The sequence below is a fragment of the Chiroxiphia lanceolata genome, chromosome 18 (assembly GCF_009829145.1).
Source record: "Chiroxiphia lanceolata isolate bChiLan1 chromosome 18, bChiLan1.pri, whole genome shotgun sequence".
Lineage (NCBI taxonomy): Eukaryota > Metazoa > Chordata > Aves > Passeriformes > Pipridae > Chiroxiphia > Chiroxiphia lanceolata.
The window spans coordinates 4,400,829-4,415,041 of record NC_045654.1 but is presented as its reverse complement, the minus strand read 5'-3'; the positions used below and the strand labels follow the sequence as shown (position 1 = coordinate 4,415,041).

Sequence of the window (14,213 nt, the reverse complement as noted above, 5' to 3'; positions counted from 1 at the left end):
GATGTGAAGTAACATAAAGAGATAGATTAAACGAAACAGACAAGTTACACCCTGTAGTCCCCAGATCCACCAGCTTTACAAACATGACACAACACACATTTATGATGATCAATAGCTCTAAACAAATATTCACAGGAGGCTGTGGACATGGGAGGTTGTCTTCGAAGACAGGCATATGCTGAAGAGGAACACAGAACACATTTCCAAGTTCAGGAACAAGATTTTTGCCTTGCCTGACAAAGTGACAGCTTGGGAGCTGTTATAACAAGTTGAAATAACTTAATCTAGATATGGTATCACCAAGTGGGCTTAGCACACCCTAACAACAGTAGTCTCATATGTTGAGAGACATCATCAACTTTATGCTACACTCTAAATCCTTCAGAGAATGAGGACCTTTAGCATTTATTAGTTATAAATCCTTATTAGAGCTGTGTATCATAGAATAATTGCTTTGTTAATTTGGATGATGATGCTGATCTGGCTTGGATAGAAGGGTGAGATATTGAGCATTTTAATAGTGTTTAGCCTCCCAGACACAAGAACTCTGTGGAAGAAGCCCAGCAGAGAGACACGGTGGTTGAGCAGCTGAAATTCTGACTGATTACTGAGTGTTATGCAAGAAGACTCCCTGCACAGTTCCCTACAGTGATTTCTGCTGCCGGGAGAGGCTGGAAATTGTAATAAAAAGCAACACTTGTCCATTACAATGGCAGTGGGGTGAATTGTACACATGTTCAAACAAGATGTCAATGCTAAACACTGATTACCCAGACAATGCTTCAGTCACCAACCCCATCTCTCAGCCTGTGGTGGTGTCTCACTCCCAGCAAGAGCAGGGGAGTATCAAAGTTTTCCCACAGTTATTCCCCCCAGTCTAGTGCTATTCCTGGAAGCACAGTATGGTCATATTATTTGAATCCCCACTTGCATCAGAAACACTGATCTGGAACATTGCATCCTGTACCCCTTGGAACAGCAAATGTTTTACAGGCCCTCCTGTGACCCAGGAGCCAGGAGGACAGCATGGGGGGAATCATCAGCAAGAAAGCCCTAAATGAAGAAATGAAATAGGTCTCCCTTGGAGAGGAGGCTTACTGGAGTGTAACGAAAACAAGCCCCATCCCTCCTCCCCTGTGCACACATACACACACCCTGGAGGCTTTTGCAAAGCCACAGGAACGGAAATAATTTTGTTTGAATCCATCAAGCATTAAAATCCGTTCGCTGAGGGATTGAAGTGAAAAATGAGCCGGAGACAGGAATTAGAAGCTCACCGCCTGGGCTGTCAAAAGGGATTTTCCCCAGATAGAAAACAAGCAATTGGAAATGCAGGGAAGTAAATCCTTTCAGTCTCTGACATGTATGCACACTCTTGGTTTCCCCTCCCAACCCTCTTGGTTCTGGGTTCACGAAGTCAAACCTGGACAAATCTCCTTGTGTGCTCTCTGGCCATACTGCCCATTCTTGGGATCCCCTTCCAGGGGTCTGCTCAGGAATGTTGCAAGCCTCAGGCAAAGGGGAGGTGCTGAGACATCCAGGGCAGCCAGCTGCATTTCCATACACTGTATTCATGGTGCCTGAGGTGCCATAGGATAAACCAACAGCTCTAAGAACCATTTTATCTACTGTGTAAAATTTGCTGAAGAAAGAGACAAGGAGCAAAGTTGACATTCAAGTTATAATCACTTCTAAGTTACAAGCACATTTTAGTTTACCACTCAAAAAAACCCCCAAACACTACACCTCATGTGCCTGAAATATGGTCTCTTTCTCTCAAGACCAACACAAATATCTCTGCACCAGCTACATTTTGTTGATGTTTCAGAGGTTTATTTGCAACCATAAGAGCCAGATGTCTATTTTTCCCAAATCAAAACAGAGATTCAGGAAAATGATGTGGCAGATAGGAAGAGTTTGGGCTACTGTGCAGAGGCAACCTCAGATTATGAGGTATGTGCCACATTCACATATCTCTGCAGTCTTAGAGCTGGACTTGAAGAAATAAATTATCATTGCAGCACTGGTTTATGCAGGGTAGACCTCCCCTTTAGCTGGTTGCCAAAATTGAAGGCAAGAATTATTTATAGTACAGCTTCTGTATGAAGACAATAAACACAATGCACTGTAAATAGGCCAATATAGCTCTGGGTCCATAGCACAGGGATGTAGGACAGCCAAAAGAGAGACAGACCCCCAAAGAAACCTACAGATCTACCAAATGGCCTTAACACTGAGTCTTTACACTCATCAAACTGTGCACCAGCCTCACACTGCTGAGCCAATTGTCTACTGAATGAAGAAGGGAGAGGAAGAAAGAAGTAAGGAGAAGAAAAAGAGAAGACGAAGGGGCAGATATGCAGCATTTAAGCTGTGGGAAGAAGCAACAGAGTGACAGGAGGCAAGGAGCCATCTAACCACAGCCCAGCTCCAGACACACAAATTGGTTTAAGAATAGGACAGAGGTAGAACAAGAACAAGGTAAACATTCATGCCACAGGATCCCTGGTGCCTGGTGGCTTTGAATTCAAAAGCCAGTTAAGAGAATAAACTTGAAGAAGTTTAATATAACAGAAAACTCAACTTTTATGTGTCCTAACATGGTTCAAGATAAAGTCTACAGTTACCTAGATACAATGATGTGTGTTTGTAGTAAATATTTTCTTTAACACATGCTGTCCTCTACTGTTGTGTAAAACACTTTCCTATTGTACTGTGACTCTCTCTGGTAATAGTCCTACCACTTAGGTGGTGTTTCATTGCTGTAGATCACACTGTGCTTAACCCAGGGGGTATCATTATCTCTGTTTCACATGTGGAGTCATGGAAGCACCTAAAGACGAAATGAATCCATGGCAAGATCAGAAAACTAACTACAGTTTTACAGTGACAGCTTGTATAGAAGAGAAACCTCAGGAGGTTTAAATGGGATTTGCTGGCAGCATAAAGACTGTTTGAAAACACCCAGGGAAAGAGCTCAGGATAAACACAGAGACAAAGAAAAGATAAAGGTGATAATGCCATGGCCAGGGGTCAGAAAGAATCAGCAAGTGTCAGCTAGCAGCTACACTAGAAAGAGTTTGTGTTTTGTTCACACTGATGATATTCACAGTTGTCTCCCTGCTCTTTGAGGAGCTGATGAGTTATCAGCAGAATCTTACACCAGGACCAGGGCACCCTTACAGCTGGACAAAAGACTTGGAAAAGATGCTGGCTGAAGTCAGCTGGTGGCTGTGTGGCTCTAGGAACGATGCTGAGGTGGGAGCTGATCTGTATCTGGGAAGTCTTATGTTCCATCCCCATTCCTGTCCCCCTCCTGCTGAAGATGCTGCTGCACTGAACCTGAAAGGTCTGGTTATAAATAGCTTCTCCCTGCAGCTCCTCAATGAGCCACTGAGGCGGAATGAGTCATCTCTGCCAGCTCCGTGGCCCCCCCAAAATGCCTGCGTCAAGTTGGGAGCGTGGCTGCCAAACAGTGGCACACACTGTTCCCTCTCAAAGGGCAGTGGCCTTGGGGGACAGGGACACTAAACAATCCAGCTCTGCCCATTACTCATAAGCACCCAGAAGTCACATCACTTTGTGAACAATGTAAAATCTGTCAAGAAGGCTTAGAAATCTACGCTGGCACTTCAACCCTTTGCCCACACCATTATCCTCACCACCCTGGTGTTCAACTGGAGCTTCTAACCCAGTACTTGGTTTGTCATGGAAATGATTGAGCAGATCTTGGGGACTGAACCTCTCATTTTTCTTACAAAGAACTTCTCCTTACCAAGGTGTGGTGACACTGTTCAGCGAATGGGCACAGCAACAGGCAAGTGAGCTGCCAAACCCTCACCTCTGGGCCAGGTGTGCTACCAGGCACATCTCTGTATTTCCTATGATGAAATAACATGAGAATTTTAACAAGAAAATCAGATTTGCTTGTTTCATTGTGAGAGAAATTCACCTAGCTGATAGACAGCTGTACCTCTTCTAGTGCTGTTGCAGGAAAGCCATTCCTTGGTTCCTCGGTGTGATTTCCTGAACTTGCATTGGACACCAGGTAAGAAGAGTAAAGAAATTCTAGCAATTATTTGTTCACATTGACTTTATTCAGAGGCAAATGGAACTCTCTTGAGACATGTCCTTTCTCAAACCTAAGACAATAAAGATGGACATTTAATGAATTTTAGGATAAACACCCCTGTAAGTAAGTAAAGCACAAGTTCTAGCCAAGAAAATCATACCAATTTGCTGTGATTATCAGAGACTGAAGGGGTTGGATGTGAGTACTTATGGTAGGGGAAATAATTTAAACCAATACTGGGTTAAAAGGAAGGAAAAGAATATCAGGTAGGGAAGAAAATACAAAGTCAAGATCAAAGGAGAACACAAGCAGGGTCTGGAAGCCAGTTATTACTGTTCTTAAACAAAATAAAACACACAGAACAAAGCAGAAAGCAAGATTTGGAGACAGGACATGAGGAAATCTCCTGGTGCTACATTTCCTTCACATGGAAAGTTTAAGATAATGTGATCCAAGTGATTCTGGTATGTTTTCCATAAACTAAGTTTAATGTCCTGTGGCTCACTCGAGCATTGTATGAGAAGACAAGCTCTGGACAACAGGACAGGCAATCAAGACTATCATACATTTCAGGTGAAGTCAAACCTCTGCAAGCAGAATCTTGAAAAACAAAACCCACAAATAGCTGTTATTTGAACTGAAGACCAGTAAGGTTGATGATGCTGATCCACACAAACAGAATACACAGAGCAATATATTTCAGTTCCCTCCATTTGCCAGCTGGTGCTGGCAAGGCAAATATAAGGCAAATATTCCCCAGCTCTGTGGCCACTGTAGTGCTGCCAGTGGTGCCCAGCACTGCCCCGTGTGACGGCAGAGGGTGTGTTTGCTCTCAGGTCATGATGCAAACGATGACAAAGCTTGGCAGACTTTCTGCTGCCAGCTGAGGTGATACACTGTTGTCTCGAGGGAGGCAGAAGATGATGCAGCTTTACATGAGCTGCTTCTTCATTTTCCCTCCAGTTTTTAATTCATCATCAAACCAGTAAGGTACACTATGTTAAAAGTTAATGACTTTGTTCTGATAGAGTTTTAAAACAGACTTACTTCAGAATTTTGTAAGTTCATCATGTGCAACCTCATCTTTTCTATATTCATGGCTGGGAATATTTTATCTTCGGTGACTTTTTTCTAAACAGAAGGGACCTACTCCATAGAAGAACCTAAACCTTGAAAAGACCTCTGTCATGCTTTCTACCACCTTCTCAGCACTTAGAAAGTTATTTATTGGCACTCATAAAAGGACAATTCTCCTTTCTGCTACCACCTGTAACCTGTCTTCCCCTTCCTCATTATTACCCCTTCTGTGTCTCCTAACAAGGATACAAAGAATAATCTCTGTTTTCCCTTACAATGTTCCGGTATCAGTGAGTAACAACATGAATCTCACCTCCCCACTGTTCACTGTGCAGAAGGAACAGGCTCCTCACCGTCTTTTCTCTCACCCATTAGAAGAGATCCAGCTGCATTGCTATTGATCCCTACACTCCTTAGCCTCTCTGTGGAATCCAACCTTTACAAAGGCTGCACAACTGCAGGTTAATTGTGTCTCAAGGGTGTACCTGGGCTGGGCCCGAGTGCTGCCCCCAGCTCTGTGTTGTGCCATGGCTGAGAAAGAAAATCACGGAGGTCAAAGCCCTGGTAACATTGTCAAAGCCCTGCCTTCCCTTCATGGTGGGAGAAGGACAGAACAGGCAAACTCCTGAAGTTTCATGACTTTCTTGGCACTCTAGAATTCTTTTTTTTCTCACTAATAAATGTTATTTATCAATTCAGAAACTTAACACTTTGTGGTCAGTGCAGGTTATTTTATCCATTGCTGTAGTCCTGTTACTTTCCACTTGGATGCAGAGATAGCAGCCAGTACAAGATACAGGACATAGAGAAATGTCTCAATACACAGGAAAGCAAATTCCTTGCTCGTTTGCAAACTGCAATTGCAATTACTTCAAGAGATATGTCCAGTGTACCCAGAGGGAGTCCTAATAATGCAAGGGAATGCCAGTGGCAAAGCCTACAGTGACAGTTCCAAAACTAAGAAAGTGGTGGTTCTCATACTTAAGAACAATAATTTTTTTTTTTTTTAATGAGCAACAAAATAGTTTAAAAAAAGAAAATGAGGTATACATGAGGCAAGAGCCTTAGTGAGGGCTGAGGTCCTGATGGGAGCAAGGGAAATGCTGATGAAATACAATTTCTTGCTTTAAATATGTGTAAAGGCCAACAGAGATCCCAAAATAGCCTTTCAGACATGAAAAACAAATCCTGATAAAACAATTTCACCAACAGGTGTCCAAATTGTCCCAAGACTGTAAGCAATCCTCTGGTGTCACACACAGCAAACTTGGAAATTAAAGATACTGAAACCAATGGGAATGCAATAGCTACTGCTAAGAAAGGATGAGAATTTTCACAGAGCAGCTGAAGCAATATAGCTGCTACTACCTGGAAAGGGCTGCCATTTACAACCATCAAACAAGAAATGAGAGGGAAAGCATCTCCAAAAGTAGTTCCTTCTGTTGAAATGGTGTTTGCAGGATCCTGTCTACATCCTTTCTTACCTGAGACCAGATATCTCTCCAACATCCAGGTTTGTTTCATCCTCATCGATGTCCTTCTTTGGCTGCTCTGAACAGGGGGAATTCCAGCTCCTAAAGACAAAAGTGAAGGAGCAATTAACCCAAATGCATTGGTGGGTTCTGTCTTTTAGACTAGGATTATTCAAAGTATTATATACATTCCTTAGAAAAGCAGGCCTTTTTAAGGCCCGGGAGGCTTTCTGCCAAACTCCCCAGAAATTTATACAGACCTTCCTTAAATATCCCAAGGGAGGATGTTTTATGTTATCTCTCAGCTTGTGTAGCTTCCAACAAGGAGCAGGGCATACAAAGTGAACAGAGATAATCAGGTGTTTTTCATAAGCCACATCCCCTTGCAATACACAAAAATTCAGCTGGTCAAGTTCCAAACTGAACCCTGCGCTTGAAAACTGACCAAGGAAGTATTCAAACTGAAAACTTCAAGGAACAGAGGAAGCGGTTAAAAAAAAACCAAATTAGCTCAAATCAGGTTCAGGTAAGAATAATGCAGGACTCCTAATTCAACACTAATTTTGCTCCTCCATTGTTTAACCATCATATTTTTAATCCTTTCTGATCCACTGGATCGACTTTGTTTTTCCCTCTGCCTATTCTTCTGCATTAAGCACAGATGTAGTAATTATGCAGTGAGATTTTTCTTAAATCGAAAAATGGGATGATTAAATTGTCTGTATGAAGAGAAGAAAAATGATCTCAATGGAACTAAAAAAGTTAAGCACAGGTAAAAGCTGCTGATGCCCAGTGGCACATCCAGTCCCTTGGCCATGCTGTTGGCCAAGGTTGGGGTGCTCTGTCATCCATCTCAGCTCCAGCAGGATTTCAGATAGTGACAGGGACACAAGCATTTATATCTGCTGTCATTGTTGCTTGGCAGTAAAAATATATTCCTCTTAGGCTGTCCAGACATTTCAGTTTCTCTTAGGACCCAGTTTGAAAAAAACAAAAAATGATAGAAACTGATTATTCCACTGTGGATAGGAATATGGAGGAGGTCACCATATGCGTAGGATAAATATCCTCCTGTTGCAAATTTGTATCAGTCAGTCACCATCATCTGCTCTGTGGGATAAAAATGTCTCAGATATTCTGCACTCAAACATCAGAATTGCCCATCTCATTTACGGTGCTTACTGCTGTTCAGCAGGATCAGCCATGAAGATTAAGGTGATTTTTTTGCTCAGCCAATTGCCCTTTCCTTTCTTTTCTTTTCTTTTTTTTTTTCATTGAACCTTCACCTGTCCCTTTCCCCAACGTCTCTGAAGAGACAAGGACAAAGTCAGGAGATTTGCAAAGGAACTGATTGTGCTCATATAGGAAATTAGATCATTCTGCAGAACTTTCAGCAGATCCTCTCCAATACTGCTCTTATACCTGTCTTTCATTGATTTTGTTATACAGTATCAAAAGGACACTGTAGACTCACATCTGACTGTAGTGCCAGTGCACTGAACAAAAAGTCACTCTGTCCCAAGGGAGAGGAGAAGGAATGGGCGAAGAGGAGCAAAGAGAGAAAGGGAGAGCAGCACGGGGAAGAAAAGAAAGGCCAAGCAATAGCTGGAAAGAACAAATCCTTTCTTTTTGCTCTGTACACCTTCTCTTGTTTCTTTCCCACACTCGAGTCCCCCCGTCCCCTCTCCTGGCTCCTGGGATAATGTGGTCTGCAGTCTGATGGCATTAAACTGAAACCCAGTCCAAACCTGACTTTTCAGTTTCTAGAGCTCTGGAAGGGCACAGGCAGGAGGTAAGAGCATCCCTGAGGAAGCAAGGCTCCTCCGGCAGAGCTGCTGCAGCAGCAAAGCTATTAATAAATGTTTGCAATCTTTTAATCGCTCTTCTAAATTGCCATCGTGTTCCTGCAAACCCCATAGTGTGTCAGTGCAGCTGCCTCCTCCCGCCTGCCTCCCCGTGTTCGTGCATGTGAGTGAGGGGGAACATCAGGAACACGCTCAGATCCGAGGGCTGCTGCAGCCTTAGAGGGAAATGATTTTGACAAGTGACTTTTTAAATCTTCCTTATTCCAGAGGAAGCGGCCCTATTACTTGCATTTATAAACCATATTTTCACCTGGTTCGCCTTCTCCAGCAAATCCCGCCTGCTCGATCAAGACACTAAACTTTTTTTCATTAAAATATCACATCTGATCTGTCATGGCTTGGGACCTGCCACCCGAGAGGCCACGTCTCTTGTGATGTGATAGCACTGCAGGCACAGTCACCTAGCAGTCACTCTGGCTTAGACAAAGACATTCCCAGCCACAGAACGTTTCTGTCCACTTTATGAGACCCACTATGGAGCTGACAGTCACCAGGGGTACAACACAAACATATATTGCTTTTCAGGCGTTTCTGAAGGGTCAAGTAGTCAGGATATAAAGCTGTGATCCTGTTTAAGGCAAGAGATAACATTTCAGGATGAAAAGGATTAATACTTTCAAATAAATTGTCTATTTGCCTCTTTATGTTTCTAAAGTGTACCCATTATTGTCCAAACTAGGATATTACAGACAAAGCCACCTTCTAACGTCATGGTGGAGATCAGCTTAATCCTTTCTCTGTTCCCTCCCCCAGCTCAAACTCTCATCTTCATCCTAATTATAATAGCATTTGAAATTATCATGGTTTAAAAAAAGATGCCAGCTTATATAATATTCTTATTGCTTATTAATGATTTCAGAAGGGAGAGCAAGTTGCCTTGCATTCTGGGAATTATGCAAACCAAGGCTGAGCCATACCTTGTTGGACTCCACCAGTTTCTTACTTGGAAACCTGATGCGTGAGGATTACCGTGTAATAACAGATGTTAAGGCTTTTAGTGAATGACAGGCCTGCTGCACACACTAGAACAAGGAGACATGACAGGCGTCACATTTCACAGTGATTAGCCTTGGGCACTTTTCAGAGGCAGAAGACTCGAGGCGAAGTGACTTTAACGGCCCAGTGAGTGTGATAATCCCCCAGCCGGCACAGCCTGAAGAGTCTGATTGCTGTTCAGGATGGGAGCTTATGAATAATGATACAGAAAACAGCAGACTGCATATCAGGGACACGGTTACACGGCACTGACAGCCACAAAGACAGTCTGCTGGGATGGGAAGTTATTAAGTCCATTACTTAATCTAAAGTTGCTTATACCCTGTCCTCGAAACATCACCTCCTCCATAAAGCTGTAACGTGTGAGAGGCACTAAAGAACTGAACTGGAGATTTAGTCCATGTCCTTCAGCTTCCTGTGCTTGTCACTGTGGTGAACATGGGGTGGAGTAGGAGGGAACGTGAATGGGAGCAGGAGCTCTGTATCCATGTTATAAACTGCTGCAGTTTTATTAAAAAACAAGCTTCAATATGAGATGATATCATCCGTCTCTGATACTAAGAGACTATTAAAAGACAAATGAAGTTGCTTGCCCCCACACTTACAGAGAAATACCTGCACCCTGCAAGTCCCAAAAATAAAAGAGCTCAGTAGGTATAATTTAAGTAAATTAATTAAATAAAATTATTTTTAAATTATTTTGTTAATGTCTGTGATCTGAGTCACAGATGCTGATTTTACAATACTGGGTAACATTATAATAATAGAGAAATAACAGAGAGTACATATGCTTTATCAAGCAATAAGTTTATCTGTGTAGCAATATACATTAACATATTGAGAGCTGAAGTTGAATGTATGTTTTAGAGGAATCTAATAAACACTCAAAATCATCACTTCTTGCTTTTTAAAAGTCCCACACCTTACAAAAAATAACTTCACCATTATTGATTGAACAGCTGTCCCTGTTTGTGCCACAAACAAAGCTGAGGGAGTTGTGGTTTGGCCAAGCGGTTGGGGTGGGGACAGGGAAGGAGAAGAGGTGGAACAAGTTAAAGGAACCAATCCATCTCCTGGAGACAAACTATCACACACAGAAAATTTCCCATGCCAGCATATTTAGAGATAAATGGGGATGCCATGCAGACAGTGCTGCACATTAAGGTACCATGTTGGGAGTGTGGTGTCTCCTGTCAGCCCTGTCATTCCATCAGCAGTGCCCCACCCTGGCATTTACCCTGGGAATGGTGTCCCTCAGGCTCCTACAGGATGCAAATCTTGCTACCTCTACACATCCTACACATAGGAAAAAAACCCGCACACTTAACTGGCTCCAGCTTAGTTTCGTGACCTGCAAGCAGGTTCTGGTTTTATGCTATGCACAGTCCACACCACCAATTCCTGATGTGTCTCACATTCTGTCCTTACACCATGTCCCTTGCTGGCTAGAAAAGTGGTACTTGGCTTGGCACAGACACATGGGCAGCCCGGGGTGCTGACATACAACAAGCATATGCTGAAATGTGGGGAAAAGTGAGCTCCCTCAGGAAAGATGGAAAATGAAACCAGATGCCACCAATACTGAGAGAGAGAAGAAACCAGATCTGATCCTTTAGATGACTAGATGGGAGCTGCTCATGTTCAGAGACAGTAGGACCAAATTCAGCTCTAATTAAGTCACTAATGTTACAGCAGGATAAACATGATCTTCACAGGTATGAAACAGGAACAGAGAAGGTCACACAGCAACAACTCCTTGAGTTCCAGAATGAGCGCTATGGAATTTTACTGAGGGAGCCCGAGGGATGTGCCCTGGGTCAACTGCCCCCAGATCATCTCACTGTGGCAGATGCCATCAAGCACTGTAAAAAGGTTGTTATGTGCATCACCAGGAGCTTTAGCTTGGGACCAACCAGCAGCAGGCAAAAGGCATCTCAAGTGCAGCTCAAACCCGTGTCCTCAGGGCGACTGGTGACAACAGCCTCACAAATCTACAAAGATATTTTTTGGTTTCCTTCTGTCTTCATGGTGCATATAGTTTAAAAAAAAAAGATAAATATTTACTCTCTCTTTGACTCGGGTGCAAGTATATCTTTTGAAAAACAAAATTGAACAAAATAAAAGTAAAAAGCCCCAGCAAGCTTCCCAAAATAGGTCAGATGCTTCCAGTGGCTTTTTGTCTTCTCTCATCTGTAACAACCATCGCCTCTGGAAATCTGTTTGCATTTACTGGTCTTTGTGAGCATCCTCAGTCAGCACAAAAGAAATAGAGGCGCTCTTGATTCTCCCCCTTCAAATCTGCTCACACAGAGTGCACCCTACTCTGCTTTCACGGGCCTTTCCCTTGCTGTGCTGGGCTGTGGGACGCTGCAGCTAACATTGGATCTAGGCAAGAACGGACGGGTGGGGAGGTCTCTGTCAGAGCGGGTCAGGCAGAGTTGAGCCCCGTGTGGCCCAGCGAGGCAGTGACTGACACGCTGCCTGCACCAAGCTGACACCAGTACAAGCCGAGACCCTGCAGCTGCCAGGGGGAGCCCCGGCCGTGCCCCACCGAGCAGCTCCAGCACAGCCCCCCTTCTCCCCTGCACGCGCTGCCGCTGCCCAGCCGGGGCCAGGCAGAGGCACGGATTATATAAGGCTGCTCCAGGATGCCTGTCCACTCGGCTCAGCACTGAGTGATGGATGCACTGGAAAATGTTTTTCATTGCCTCCCTCATTAGGGAGACAAGTGCTCTGCAGAAGGCTCTGGTTCTGTGCTGCTCCAGGCTGCTGGAGTTAAACCTAAAGCCGCGTAGAGAAAGGATTATTCAGTGTGCGGCAACATAAGCAGACACATCTTACTGTAAAATAGGGCCTTGGCTTAATCTGCTCATGGGAATTCAGGGGAAAGGAAAAGCAGAGAGCAAAGATCTGCAAGACAAGCAACACCAGACACATCATTTCTGTTTCAGAGTGACCTCCACACCAAGTCATACGTGGAGAAGGTCACTCAGGTGGGATATGTTTATGCCGCAAGAGTTTATATTATCTCGGTTGTTACATTATTTAAGTGCATAATAACTCAATAATTTATTTGTAGCACTCCTTGAAGCAGATAATGTTATTATCCTCATTTTGCCAGTGTTACCCTCAGGCCTGGAGAGATTAAGGGTCAGACTTTCATGCATGGGAAGGTGCCCAACTCAGACTGATATCAAAGGAAGCTATGAACTTACATATTTTGGCAACAGAAATCAGTGGGACAGTTAGGAATTCCAGGTCTCAGGCAAATCTATCCACTAATCTTATATAATTGAAAGTGCTCTGCTCCTGCAAAAATTCTAATTTATTTTTCTTTTTCACCTAAATTCAAATATCTCAACACAGTCTCCATTGCTGTCTGCGCTAACCCACAGGAGATGTACTGGTTACTTCTTTTTTTAATAAGCTTCTTCCCCAGATAGGCAAACTCAAGCGTTTGCTTTGTTGTTGTTGTTGTTATTGTTGTTTGTTGGTTTCTAATACTTTGCCTTTGGTTTTACTGTGGTTATTCCACAGGTTTCTGGAAATTTACTGAGGAAAAGTCTCACAGCATCCTCAGCGACAACAAGCCTCACAAACTGTACCTCCTGTTTGAGTGCCATTCAGCACAGAACAAAACACCCAGTCCTGCCTCTGTAGCTGCTCTGAGATCTGTTATCTCTGAAAATACTGGTTTCAGGTGTGGGCTGGAAAGTGAGAAAGACTTGCTGAGGCTGCTCTTAAGTTTATGGCAGCCTTTGCCATAACATTATGGAATGTTGTAAGACTCCCTATAGGTAGCGAGAAGTTAAAATCTCCCTAATGCTACTGGATTCTTTGTAAAGAAGCAATTTTTCAATTATACATAATTAATAGTAATTACTCTTTATCTTCAGAGACCAGAACAAAGAATAATTAATCCATCTTAACATCCCTCTTAAGGAGCTATTAAATATGGGGGTTTTATACAGCAGACTACTTAGTAACTTATGTGGCCCACAGATCAGTCTGTGTTCCTTAATGCAGAAGGGAAAGGGAAAAGAATCCTAAACTATCTGAACTAATATTCTAGTTCTTGCCTCAGTTTAATTAACTAGTTTGGAAACAGCTGTTTCCTTCTTGCAGCAGCTTGCTGCAAATGAAGTGTGCTGCCTACAGATCTCTCATTTAGAGAAGCACTTTTACTACATTTTGTAAATAATGACATTCAAGTGGACAGTTTACTAATTTTAACATATATCTGTGAGTAAAGTATTTGCAATTATTCCTGTTGTAGAGCTGGTGAAAACGAAGCTCACAATTTTAGGGCCAGCTTCTCACTTGGCACATGACCTTTTTTGTACTGCTCTTCTCTCACGCTGGTTTTCGCTGCACAGGAGACTCCTGATCCTGTGTTCATACCAGACAGCACGTGCCAAACTCACAGACACTCGTGCCCTTTATCAGATCTTAAAATTTGGCTTCAATCTTCCAAAGCGGCTTCCAATTTCTGATATCTTAATGGAAGCTCACCTTACAACTCATGGGATGTCTCTCAGAGCACACAGTCCCTATTAATCTGAACTGCAATGTCCTGTTCTTGACTATTAAAAAAAAAAAAAAAGAAAGAAATGTGAATTTACTATTTTTATCCTAAACAAGTAGTCCAACACCACACTGCAAGCACTGAAAGAGGCAGAAGCAGAATTTGCTTCAAACACACAGCTTTGCAAGACAATTACTCCACGTGGC

The 14,213-nt window shown here is 43.0% G+C and overlaps 1 long non-coding RNA gene across 1 annotated transcript; it reads left to right on the top strand.

Moving 5' to 3' along the window:
* Positions 1-3,492: 3,492 nt before the first annotated feature.
* Positions 3,493-13,913, top strand: LOC116795959. The gene is made up of 3 exons (XR_004360211.1): positions 3,493-3,821; positions 3,983-4,048; positions 13,020-13,913. It is a non-coding gene; the product is annotated as an uncharacterized LOC116795959 (long non-coding RNA).
* Positions 13,914-14,213: the final 300 nt, after the last annotated feature.